Source organism: Hyla sarda, chromosome 10 (assembly GCF_029499605.1).
Source record: "Hyla sarda isolate aHylSar1 chromosome 10, aHylSar1.hap1, whole genome shotgun sequence".
Taxonomy (NCBI): Eukaryota; Metazoa; Chordata; class Amphibia; order Anura; family Hylidae; genus Hyla; species Hyla sarda.
In genome coordinates, this window is record NC_079198.1 from 142,407,515 (window position 1) to 142,419,840 (window position 12,326).

The window sequence follows — 12,326 nt, forward strand, 5'->3', positions numbered from 1 at the left end:
TGCATTGTCCTCTGCATTGTCTTCTGCATTGTCTTCTGCATTGTCTTCTGCATTGTCTTCTACATTGTCTTCTGCATTGTCTTCTACATTGTCTTCTGCATTGTCCTCTGCATTGTCTTCTGCATTGTCTTCTGCATTGTCTTCTGCATTGTCTTCTGCATTGTCTTCTGCATTGTCCTCTGCATTGTCTTCTGCATTGTCTTCTGCATTGTCTTCTGCATTGTCCTGTGCATTGTCTTCTGCATTGTCTTCTGCATTGTCTTCTGCATTGTCTTCTGCATTGGGGTACTCCACTGCCCTAGCGTTTGGAAAACATTTTTTTGAACGCTGGATGTGGACTGAGAGAATCGTGATGTCAAAGGATAAGAGATAAGTATCAGACCACGAAGGGACGGACCGCTGGGACCCTCCATAATCTTCTAACCGATGCCCCAGTTCATTGACTAGAGTGCAGGACACCGGGCAGGAGTTCACGCTGGGTCCCAGTGACCAGATCCTGTGGATAGGAGATAGGTTGCATTTAGCTGGATTACTCCTTTAAATGGGCACTATTAGAATAAAAAAATGTTTTATATATTGTACATTTTGGAAAAACATTAAAGGGGTACTCTGCCCCTAGACATCTTATCCCCTATCCAAAGGATCCCCTATCCCCAGCAGTGGGACCCTCGTGTTCTCCGTGCTGCACCCGGTATTTGTTTAGAGTGTCTGGTTCAGCTCCGGAGCCTTGTGACGTGACGGCCGTAATGTCACGAGCAGGGCATGACTGTGACATTACGAGCCTCCGCCCTGCATCACCATTCATCCGGCACGGAGCGATCGTCACTCTGAGCACCGGATGTTTTGGGTGCCGCAGCCAAGATCGCGCAGGTCCCCAGCATCGGGACCCCTGCATTAAGACATCTTATACCATATCCTTTGGATAGGGGATAAGATGTCTAGGGGCGGAGTACCCCTTTTAACCTTTCTAATATACTTTAATAGAAAATGTTATTTCCTTTTTACAGAAATCCTGACTTATAAAAAAGACCACTAGGGGTCCCCATACCATCAAGGGCATAAGCCGGTCCGGGTGTAGCATCATATTTGTCCCAGCTGAAGCACAGGCTGGGACAAAGGCCAGTAAGTGAAGGTGGGACTAGCATTCATCAGTGCTCACTCCTGTCCTATCAGACTTCAGTATGAAAACAGAGAGGAGGGGGTTACAGAGAAGCCTGCAGTGATTGGATGAAGACCCTGTACAGCACAACAGACTCAGGGAGGAGGAGGAGTCATACAGAGTGAAGACACGCCCCCTCCATAGCACAAAATGACAAAACAAGTTGATTGGCGATTGTTCAGGGCACAAAGTACAACTGAAAATGGTCTCCAGGGTCGGACTGGAATTCTTCTATGGTACAGAATCAAGCAGAGCTTCACATGGGATAATACTTCTAGCAGACTAATATTAGTCACACTGAATGTATATGTTACGCCGAGCGCTCCGGGTTCCCGCTCCTCCCCGGAGCGCTCGCTTCACCTCCTCCGCTGCAGCGCCCCGGTCACGTCCTCTGACCCGGGGCGCTGCGATCCTGCTGCTAGCCGGGATGCGATTCGCGATGCGGGTAGCGCCCGCTCGCGATGCGCACCCCGGCTCTCCTACCTGACTCGCTCCCCGTCTGTTCTGTCCCGGCGCGCGCGGCCCCGCTCCCTAGGGCGCGCGCGCGCCGGGTCTCTGCGATTTAAAGGGCCACTGCGCCGCTGATTGGCGCAGTGGTTCCAATTAGAGTTATCACCTGTGCACTCCCTATATTACCTCACTTCCCTTGCACTCCCTTGCCGGATCTTGTTGCCTTAGTGCCAGTGAAAGCGTTCCTTGTGTGTCCCTTGCCAGTGTTTCCAGACCTTCTGCCGTTGCCCCTGACTACGATCCTTGCTGCCTGCCCCGACCTTCTGCTACGTCCGACCTTGCTTCTGCCTACTCCCTTGTACCGCGCCTATCTTCAGCAGCCAGAGAGGTGAGCCGTTGCTAGTGGATACGACCTGGTCACTACCGCCGCAGCAAGACCATCCCGCTTTGCGGCGGGCTCTGGTGAAAACCAGTAGTGGCTTAGAACCGGTCCACTAGCACGGTCCACGCCAATCCCTCTCTGGCACAGAGGGTCCACTACCTGCCAGCCGGCATCGTGACAGTAGATCCGGCCATGGATCCCGCTGAAGTTCCTCTGCCAGTTGTCGCTGACCTCACCACGGTGGTCGCCCAGCAGTCACAACAGATTGCGCAACAAGGCCAACAGCTGTCTCAACTGACCGTTATGCTACAACAGTTGCTACCACAGCTTCAGCAGTCATCTCCTCCGCCAGCTCCTGCACCTCCTCCGCAGCGAGTGGCCGCTCCTGGGATACGCTTATCCTTGCCGGATAAGTTTGATGGGGACTCTAAGTTTTGCCGTGGCTTCCTTTCCCAATGTTCCCTGCATCTGGAGATGATGTCGGACCTGTTTCCCACTGAAAGGTCTAAGGTGGCTTTCGTAGTCAGTCTTCTGTCCGGAAAAGCCCTGTCATGGGCCACACCGCTCTGGGACCGCAATGACCCCGTCACTGCCTCAGTACACTCCTTCTTCTCGGAAATCCGAAGTGTCTTTGAGGAACCTGCCCGAGCCTCTTCTGCTGAGACTGCCCTGTTGAACCTGGTCCAGGGTAATTCTTCCGTTGGCGAGTATGCCGTACAATTCCGTACACTTGCTTCAGAATTGTCCTGGAATAATGAGGCCCTCTGCGCGACCTTCAAAAAAGGCCTATCCAGCAACATTAAAGATGTTCTGGCCGCACGAGAAATTCCTGCTAATCTACATGAACTTATTCACCTAGCCACTCGCATTGACATGCGTTTTTCTGAAAGGCGTCAGGAACTCCGCCAAGATATGGACTCTGTTCGCACGAGGCGTTTCGTCTCCTCGGCTCCTCTCTCCTCTGGTCCCCTGCAATCTGTTCCTGTGCCTCCCGCCGTGGAGGCTATGCAGGTCGACCGGTCTCGCCTGACACCTCAAGAGAGGACACGACGCCGTATGGAGAACCTCTGCCTGTACTGTGCTAGTACCGAACACTTCCTGAGGGATTGTCCTATCCGTCCTCCCCGCCTGGAAAGACGTACGCTGACTCCGCACAAAAGTGAGACAGTCCTTGATGTCTACTCTGCTTCTCCACGTCTTACTGTGCCTGTGCGGATGTCTGCTTCTGCCTTCTCCTTCTCTACAGTGGCCTTCTTGGACTCTGGTTCTGCAGGAAATTTTATTTTGGCCTCTCTCGTCAACAGGTTCAACATCCCAGTGACCAGTCTCGCCAGACCCCTCTACATCAATTGTGTAAATAATGAAAGATTGGACTGTACCATACGTTTCCGCACGGAGCCCCTTCTTATGAGCATCGGATCTCATCATGAGAGGATTGAACTTTTGGTCCTCCCCAATTGCACCTCGGAGATTCTCCTTGGACTTCCCTGGCTTCAACTTCATTCCCCAACCCTGGATTGGTCCACTGGGGAGATCAAGAGTTGGGGGTCCTCTTGTTCCAAGAACTGTCTAAAACCGGTTCCCAGTAACCCTTGCCGTAACTCTGTGGTTCCTCCAGTAACCGGTCTCCCCAAGGCCTATATGGACTTCGCGGATGTTTTCTGCAAAAAACAAGCTGAGACTCTACCTCCTCACAGGCCTTATGATTGCCCTATCGACCTCCTCCCGGGTACTACTCCACCCCGGGGCAGAATTTATCCTCTCTCTGCCCCAGAGACTCTTGCCATGTCCGAATACGTCCAGGAGAATCTAAAAAGGGGCTTTATCCGTAAATCCTCCTCTCCTGCCGGAGCCGGATTTTTCTTTGTCTCCAAAAAAGATGGCTCCCTACGTCCTTGCATTGACTACTGCGGTCTTAATAAAATCACGGTTAAGAACCGCTACCCCTTACCCCTCATCTCTGAACTCTTTGATCGCCTCCAAGGTGCCCACATCTTCACTAAATTGGACTTAAGAGGCGCCTATAACCTCATCCGCATCAGAGAGGGGGACGAGTGGAAAACGGCATTTAACACCAGAGATGGACACTTTGAGTATCTGGTCATGCCCTTTGGACTGTGCAATGCCCCTGCCGTCTTCCAAGACTTTGTCAATGAAATTTTTCGTGATCTATTATACTCCTGTGTTGTGGTATATCTGGACGATATCCTAATTTTTTCTGCCAATCTAGAGGAACACCGCCGGCATGTCCGTATGGTTCTTCAGAGACTTCGTGACAACCAACTCTATGCCAAAATTGAGAAATGTCTGTTTGAATGCCAATCTCTTCCTTTTCTAGGATATTTGGTCTCTGGCCAGGGACTACAGATGGATCCAGACAAACTCTCTGCCGTCTTAAATTGGCCACGCCCCTCCGGACTCCGTGCTATCCAACGCTTTTTGGGGTTCGCCAATTATTACAGGCAATTTATTCCACATTTTTCTACCATTGTGGCTCCTATCGTGGCTTTAACCAAGAAAAATGCTGATCCCAAGTCCTGGCCTCCTCAAGCAGAAGACTCCTTTAAACAACTCAAGTCTGCCTTTTCTTCGGCTCCCGTGCTCTCCAGACCTGACCCTTCCAAACCCTTCCTATTGGAGGTTGATGCCTCCTCTGTAGGAGCTGGAGCTGTTCTTCTACAAAAAAATCCTTCCGGGCATGCTGTCACTTGTGGTTTTTTCTCTAGGACCTTCTCTCCAGCGGAGAGGAACTACTCCATCGGGGATCGAGAACTTCTAGCCATTAAATTAGCACTTGAGGAATGGAGGCATCTGCTGGAGGGATCAAGATTTCCTGTTATTATCTACACCGACCACAAGAACCTCTCCTACCTCCAGTCGGCCCAACGGCTGAATCCTCGCCAGGCCCGGTGGTCTCTGTTCTTTGCCCGATTTAATTTTGAGATTCACTTTCGTCCTGCCGATAAGAACATTAGAGCCGATGCTCTCTCTCGTTCCTCGGATGCCTCAGAAGTTGATCTCCCTCCGCAACACATCATTCCACCTGACTGCCTGATCTCCACTTCTCCTGCCTCCATCAGACAGACTCCTCCAGGAAAGACCTTTGTTTCTCCACGCCAACGCCTCGGAATCCTCAAATGGGGTCACTCCTCCCATCTCGCAGGTCATGCGGGCATCAAGAAATCTGTGCAACTCATCTCCCGCTTCTATTGGTGGCCAACTCTGGAGACGGATGTTGGGGACTTTGTGCGAGCCTGCACTATCTGTGCCCGGGATAAGACTCCTCGCCAGAAGCCCGCTGGTTTTCTTCATCCTCTGCCTGTCCCCGAACAGCCTTGGTCTCTGATTGGTATGGATTTTATTACTGATTTACCCCCTTCCCGTGGCAACACCGTTATTTGGGTGGTCGTTGATCGATTCTCCAAAATGGCACATTTCATTCCTCTTCCTGGTCTTCCTTCTGCGCCTCAGTTGGCTAAACAATTTTTTGTACACATTTTTCGTCTTCACGGGTTGCCTACGCAGATTGTCTCGGATAGAGGGGTCCAATTCGTGTCTAAATTCTGGAGAGCTCTCTGTAAACAACTCAAGATTAAATTAAATTTTTCCTCTGCATATCATCCCCAGTCCAATGGACAAGTAGAAAGAATTAACCAGATCCTGGGTGATTATTTGCGACATTTTGTTTCCTCCCGCCAGGATGACTGGGCAGATCTCCTTCCATGGGCCGAATTCTCGTATAACTTCAGGGTCTCTGAATCTTCCTCCAAATCCCCATTTTTCGTGGTGTACGGCCGTCACCCTCTTCCCCCCCTCCCTACCCCCTTGCCCTCTGGTCTGCCCGCTGTGGATGAAATTTCTCGTGACCTTTCCATTATATGGAGAGAGACCCAAAATTCTCTCTTACAGGCTTCTTCACGCATGAAGAGGTTCGCGGATAAGAAAAGAAGAGCTCCCCCCGTTTTTTCCCCTGGAGACAAGGTATGGCTCTCCGCTAAATATGTCCGCTTCCGTGTCCCTAGCTACAAGTTGGGACCACGCTATCTTGGTCCTTTCAAAATTCTGTGTCAAATTAATCCTGTCTCTTATAAACTTCTTCTTCCTCCTTCTCTTCGTATCCCTAATGCCTTTCACGTCTCTCTTCTCAAACCACTCATCCTCAACCGTTTTTCTCCCAAATCTGTTCCTCCCACTCCTGTTTCCGGCTCCTCGGACGTCTTCTCGGTCAAGGAGATTTTGGCTGCCAAAAAGGTCAGAGGAAAAAATTTTTTTTTAGTAGACTGGGAGGGTTGTGGTCCTGAAGAGAGATCCTGGGAACCTGAGGACAACATCCTTGACAAAAGTCTGCTCCTCAGGTTCTCAGGCTCCAAGAAGAGGGGGAGACCCAAGGGGGGGGGGTACTGTTACGCCGAGCGCTCCGGGTTCCCGCTCCTCCCCGGAGCGCTCGCTTCACCTCCTCCGCTGCAGCGCCCCGGTCACGTCCTCTGACCCGGGGCGCTGCGATCCTGCTGCTAGCCGGGATGCGATTCGCGATGCGGGTAGCGCCCGCTCGCGATGCGCACCCCGGCTCTCCTACCTGACTCGCTCCCCGTCTGTTCTGTCCCGGCGCGCGCGGCCCCGCTCCCTAGGGCGCGCGCGCGCCGGGTCTCTGCGATTTAAAGGGCCACTGCGCCGCTGATTGGCGCAGTGGTTCCAATTAGAGTTATCACCTGTGCACTCCCTATATTACCTCACTTCCCTTGCACTCCCTTGCCGGATCTTGTTGCCTTAGTGCCAGTGAAAGCGTTCCTTGTGTGTCCCTTGCCAGTGTTTCCAGACCTTCTGCCGTTGCCCCTGACTACGATCCTTGCTGCCTGCCCCGACCTTCTGCTACGTCCGACCTTGCTTCTGCCTACTCCCTTGTACCGCGCCTATCTTCAGCAGCCAGAGAGGTGAGCCGTTGCTAGTGGATACGACCTGGTCACTACCGCCGCAGCAAGACCATCCCGCTTTGCGGCGGGCTCTGGTGAAAACCAGTAGTGGCTTAGAACCGGTCCACTAGCACGGTCCACGCCAATCCCTCTCTGGCACAGAGGGTCCACTACCTGCCAGCCGGCATCGTGACAGTATAACTGCTCAGATTGTGCTGTTGTGTATTATATGTAACAACTATAGCGATTATGTGTAGGTAAAATGGAGGAAGCCATCGTCCAAGCCTGTCACTCGTGTTCATGCACTTCCAGAGTTGTCATATATATCTAAAAAGTCTAACAGAAAACGTCCGGAATCAGGGAGGACTCTGATCCGAAACAATGTGTCCAAGTTCCTGGATTTATACTTAAATTATTGTAGACGCTGACAGAGAATAATGTGTTTCAGGACACAAGCCTCTTCCTCAGGTACAGAGCAGGACTAGGATCCTCGGAAGGAGATAATCCCAAGACTCTCCCACCGTCAATACAGAACATGTTTATGTAATCTTTGTAGCTCTCATAGTACACACTGAACCATCAAGATCTGATTATGTGTGATCATCCTATAAGACAAAGACCCAAATGGCATGTAATGGGCTCTAAGGCCACATCCGAATGGGTTTGCTTTTAGCTGGACATATGGGGCCCATTATATGTTACATGTTATATCAGAGCCTGGAGCCACCAGACATTCCTTCAATACTATTGTGGTGACCCTGAGGGAAGAATAGGTGCTAGAGCAGTGTATGCTCCTGTTGTTCTGGAGCTGGAAAGTCACAGATGTCATAGGTGGCTGGCATGGATCGATAGACCCCCAAGAGTCCCCAAAGAGTCATTGTGAGAAGAGGGGCGGCACAGTAGTTGGTCAGTGATTGTCCATGGGGTACTTTTCAACTCACCATGTCTTGGCCGATGGTAAACGAGAGGCCTTTGCTGTTACATGTGCAGTGGAAACTAAGACATCGAGACTGCTGGATGCTGCAGCATAATGGGTAACTTTTACCTAAAGGGGTTTTTCAGATGAATAGAAAATATTGGCTACTGTCTTCCTGTGCATTAAACAATAAAAAGGGAATACTTATTGGAGGCACATGTCCTGAACAGTTCCCACAACAACAGTACCTAAAGGTAGTAAACAGCAAATGGCACTGAAGGAGTTAACCCCTGTGGATGGTAGATGTTCTAATGAGCAGTTCCTGAGATGGTAGATCCCCGGCAAATACTTAAAGGGATACTCCCGTGCCCCAGCCTTCTGAACATTCAGTTCAGAAAGCTTGGAGAAGCGGCCACAACTCCAAGCCTTCTGAACCGGATGTTCAAAAGGCTGGCGCACTGGAGTACCCCTTTAAGGAAGCACTGTAGGTTAGTGCCCAGCAGTGACACAATCGTCTGGCCCGATCAGAGGTCCACAGACAGGCAGATGAGGGACCCTGGAAATCTTATCCCGTCAGTCTTGGAAGTTTAGAAGAAAGAGAATAAAGTCCTTCAGGGCAAAGTCCTTTTGTAGTATTTCTGTAGTAGTCAGTCTTGGTACACATGGTCCTTGTAGATTTAGTCAACTACACTCATGTACGTTTGACAAAAACTCCCGGATAAGACACTGAGGCCTAGAAATATATATAGGGATTTAATAATACTAACCCAACCCCATACTAGAAGATACTTGGGGATTTTAGAAGGTTACCTTGCATTATACTGCTTTCCACCAGATGTGGCAACAGAGAGCAGTCTGTCACTTATTTAGTTCTTGTTTACTGCCACACCCGTCAAAAATATTGCACAAAATTGGTCAATAATAAATGATTGTATAATCTATGAAGTCTCGTAGAACTGTTACCCCAGAGAACTGATGGGTCTTCCAGGTGTTTTCCATAGATGAAACACCCGGCCATTTAAGACAATTCATATAAAGCCAACATGGTAATTAAGTCTTAATGTAGGTTAAATAATCATACATTAGGTTATTCCCCAGCCCATAATTCATTGCTCTCTTTAATGTGATCACGCTGATCAGTGAAATGATAACTACAAGATCCAAGTGACAGGTCCAACCTTTATTACCATTCATTATCAGCCAAAGATAGTTTCGCAGTATCGGGTGAAAGGCGAATGCTTCTATGGAAATAATAAGAGTGCGGGTCGTGCAGATCGTACAGCTCGGTTTCTAGAGAACAATAAAAGGATATAGTAAGTATAAAGTATACATGAAGTAAAGCCTGGAGTCATATGACACACAGGCAAAGGTTATAGTTGTGCACATAGTTAATAGGTATTGTCAGGGAGAGAAATGAACATCTGTGTAGGGTGTTAGCATAATGTCTAATATATTCTCCTGTGAATTTCCATCCGACAAGAAGACTTGGATGTTATTAAATTGCTCCGGGGTAACCTACCTTGCAATTGAGGGAAGAAAAAAAATAAAGTAAAAATCTAAAAATAGTCCCTGATACAGGTCTAGGTGCAGAATTAAATTAATGGAGACAGTTCTCATATATTTTTGAAAAGAAAAATATGAAAATTAAATTAAATTAGGTTTCTAAAATAAACACAGTTTACGAGAAGTGAATGTAGGTTTTGTATGGCAGGACTCATGTCACACAAAACACGCTATACTATTAGCGTAGAGTGCTTTGCAAGGAGTAGGGACATCTGCCTTTTAAGCATAGGACACCATGGAAACTACAGCAGGGACTGTAAGCTACAGAAGCTTTATGCCTCCCTAGCTTAGGGTCAGTAAATTCCCCCAAACCTTCTGCTTTTGCCCTGGAAACCCTGTGACAGTGAGCACAGACATTGCTGGTTTAGAGAGGTAAGTACAGTTTTTATTTTGTTCCCTTTTAATTTTTGTTTAATAAGTCTGCACTACATCCAACATCAGAAAATGTTCTTTCTTTGTACATTGAAAAAAATAAAATGGTAAGTGTGCACCAACCATCTTCTGCTTCTGTCTGGGAAACCCCAATGGCAGTAAGCAGTCAGCAATGATTCTCCAGGTCAGGTGCTGTGCCAGATAATCTACTGTACAGCTTTCCTGATCATCGTCTGATGATGTTAAAGGAGTATTCTGGGCAAAAACATTTTATCCCCTATCCAAAGAATAGGGGATAAGATGTTTGATCGCAGGAGGCCTGCTGCTGAGACCCCAACCCGATCCCCCTGCATTCTATGCGGGTGCTGAATCTCCCGTTTCAGAAACCTCCGTTTCTGGGACTGGGGACGTCACACCACACCCCCTCCATTCATGTCTATGACGGCCGTCACGCCCCCTCCCGTAGACATGAATGGAGGGGGCATGGTGTGACGTCACATTCCCAGTCCCGGAAACCCGGAGGTTACCAAAACTGGAGATTTAGCACTCGCATAGAATGTGGGTACTGCAGGGAGATCGCGGGGGTCTCAGCAGCGTGCCCCCCACGATCAGACATCGTATCCCCTATCCTTTGGATAGGGGATAAAATGTTTTTGCCCGGAATACCCCTTTAATGTTACTTCTTTTTGTTAAACAATACAGGACTGGGGGCCTGACAAAACGCCCACTCGCGTGAAATGTTTGCTGTTGCTCAGGTGTTTATAGGTCTACCTGTTGGAAATAAAGAATACAGCAAGAATTCCATGGTGAGTCCTCTATTAATTTTCATTCTCCTGGTTAATGATCGTATGACGCTGAAGCTTATGATGTGCAGCACCACAAAGGAAAGCTAGACGTTCTCCACTTTTACTTGGCTGATGAGTATACCAGTATAAGCCCGCCGGATACATGGGCAGTGCCAGGTGTCATCTACCTTGTTGACGCAACCATATATTGGCTCATGCAGCATATGATGCCAAAACTGCTTCCCCCCCCAACTATGACTTACTGCAAACTGGGGGCACCACTTTGGCCAGCCTCACGGTCTGGATTGCTGCTCCATTGTGCTGCGGTTGTGATGAACACTTCTGCTGAACCAATGATAGAATTATGTATGTTGAGTAGAGTTCACTTTGGCTTGACCCTTTAGAAGAGATTGCTGATTTGCTACAATTTTTAAGGCAAACTTTTTCATCTAAATGTGACCTTAGCGGAAGAGACATTTTTACTAGTCGGTGCCCATGAACATTTCAATTCTCCAAAGGTCATTAAGGGGAAATATTTTCAGAGGAGCCAAAGAACTGATCTTGCAATCTTCATCTCGCAGATTTTGTGTAATGAATCCCAGTTAATCAGGTTGTGCATTAATTAATTTTCAGATTGCTTCGTTGGAAGAGTGTAGTGTTTTTTTTTTTTTTTTTTTTTGGACGTACTAAAAATAGATGCAAGTTTTTTGCTAAATTATTTTCCTGAAAGTAGCAAAATTAACAAATTTTTGAAACCTGAGAAGTAAATGTGGATTCAGAATGATTAAAGGGGATAGGGGATAAGTCTAGGGGCGGTGTACCCCTTTAAAGATAGCATCTGTAAATGTATGAAATAGAGTACGCCCAGCGTTGGTCCGAACATGCTGAACGTCAGGGGGGGGGGGGACACCTAGTGGCCAGGTTTATAAACGTAAAAAAAACACATATAACACAATTTTTTTTAAATAAAATATATTAGAAACTTTTTTTTTACATAATCTATTTAATAATTTTTTTTTTATGAGAGTACCCATTTAATTACACAAAATATACAATACACAGAAACCCTCCAAAAATCTATTAAAACATGCTCATTAAAAGGCAAAACCCCAGGCGCCTAAACCCCAATACTGTGTGTGCAACCGTCCCCAATAAACTGGCTGTTTAGTATGCAGTCCTATGTAAACCCAACTCCTGACTATGTAGTGTGCAGTCCTATGTAAACACAACTCCTGCCTCGTAGAATCCAATCACAGTTGAATAACTACAGATTAATTCTAATGATATACAACCTCACAATTGCAGGGGGTCATAACCTAGTAGACATCAGACCACTAGGGCGAGTTCAAAAAGTGCATCGGTAGGTGAATGCCCAGCTGAAACCTCGACACGTTCTGTCGTCCTAAGACAACTTCCTCAGCAGTAGACATCTTCTATCTGGCTTATACGAATCCAGGGCCTGAAGGGAAATGTATGAGTCAGTCCCTCGCCTATATGTAGTAACATAGTCTATGAGTTTTGAAAAGAGTGCTTGAGTAATTGAGATGCTCTTACTAGATACCCATCTCATCATTGCGCTTTCTTTGCTTTGAGTACAAATAGACCTTCAAGGATCAAGGGCAAGTAGACGACCTTTGCCAAAGTTTAGGACACAACCGTCTACAAATTGTGTCTGTCTGGTTTGTTACTTAAAGGAGAATTCAAGCAAAAATTAACTTGTTCCCTAGCCACGGAATAGAGGACCCCGGCCCCGGCTCTCTCAGTGAGGAGCACGTGTCGTCTACCAGTA

At 47.9% G+C, this 12,326-nt stretch overlaps 1 long non-coding RNA gene across 2 annotated transcripts in view; it reads left to right on the plus strand.

The window, feature by feature from the left end:
* Positions 1 to 10,551, plus strand: part of LOC130293376 (uncharacterized) — a 47,466-nt gene extending 36,915 nt beyond the window's left edge. The window contains exon 3 of one of the 2 annotated variants that reach the window (XR_008848192.1): positions 10,455 to 10,551. This is a non-coding gene — a long non-coding RNA (uncharacterized LOC130293376). Of the gene's footprint in view, positions 1 to 1,007; positions 1,462 to 10,454 lie in introns of those variants that run through there. The other variant, XR_008848191.1, reaches the window with a different exon arrangement.
* Positions 10,552 to 12,326: the final 1,775 nt, after the last annotated feature.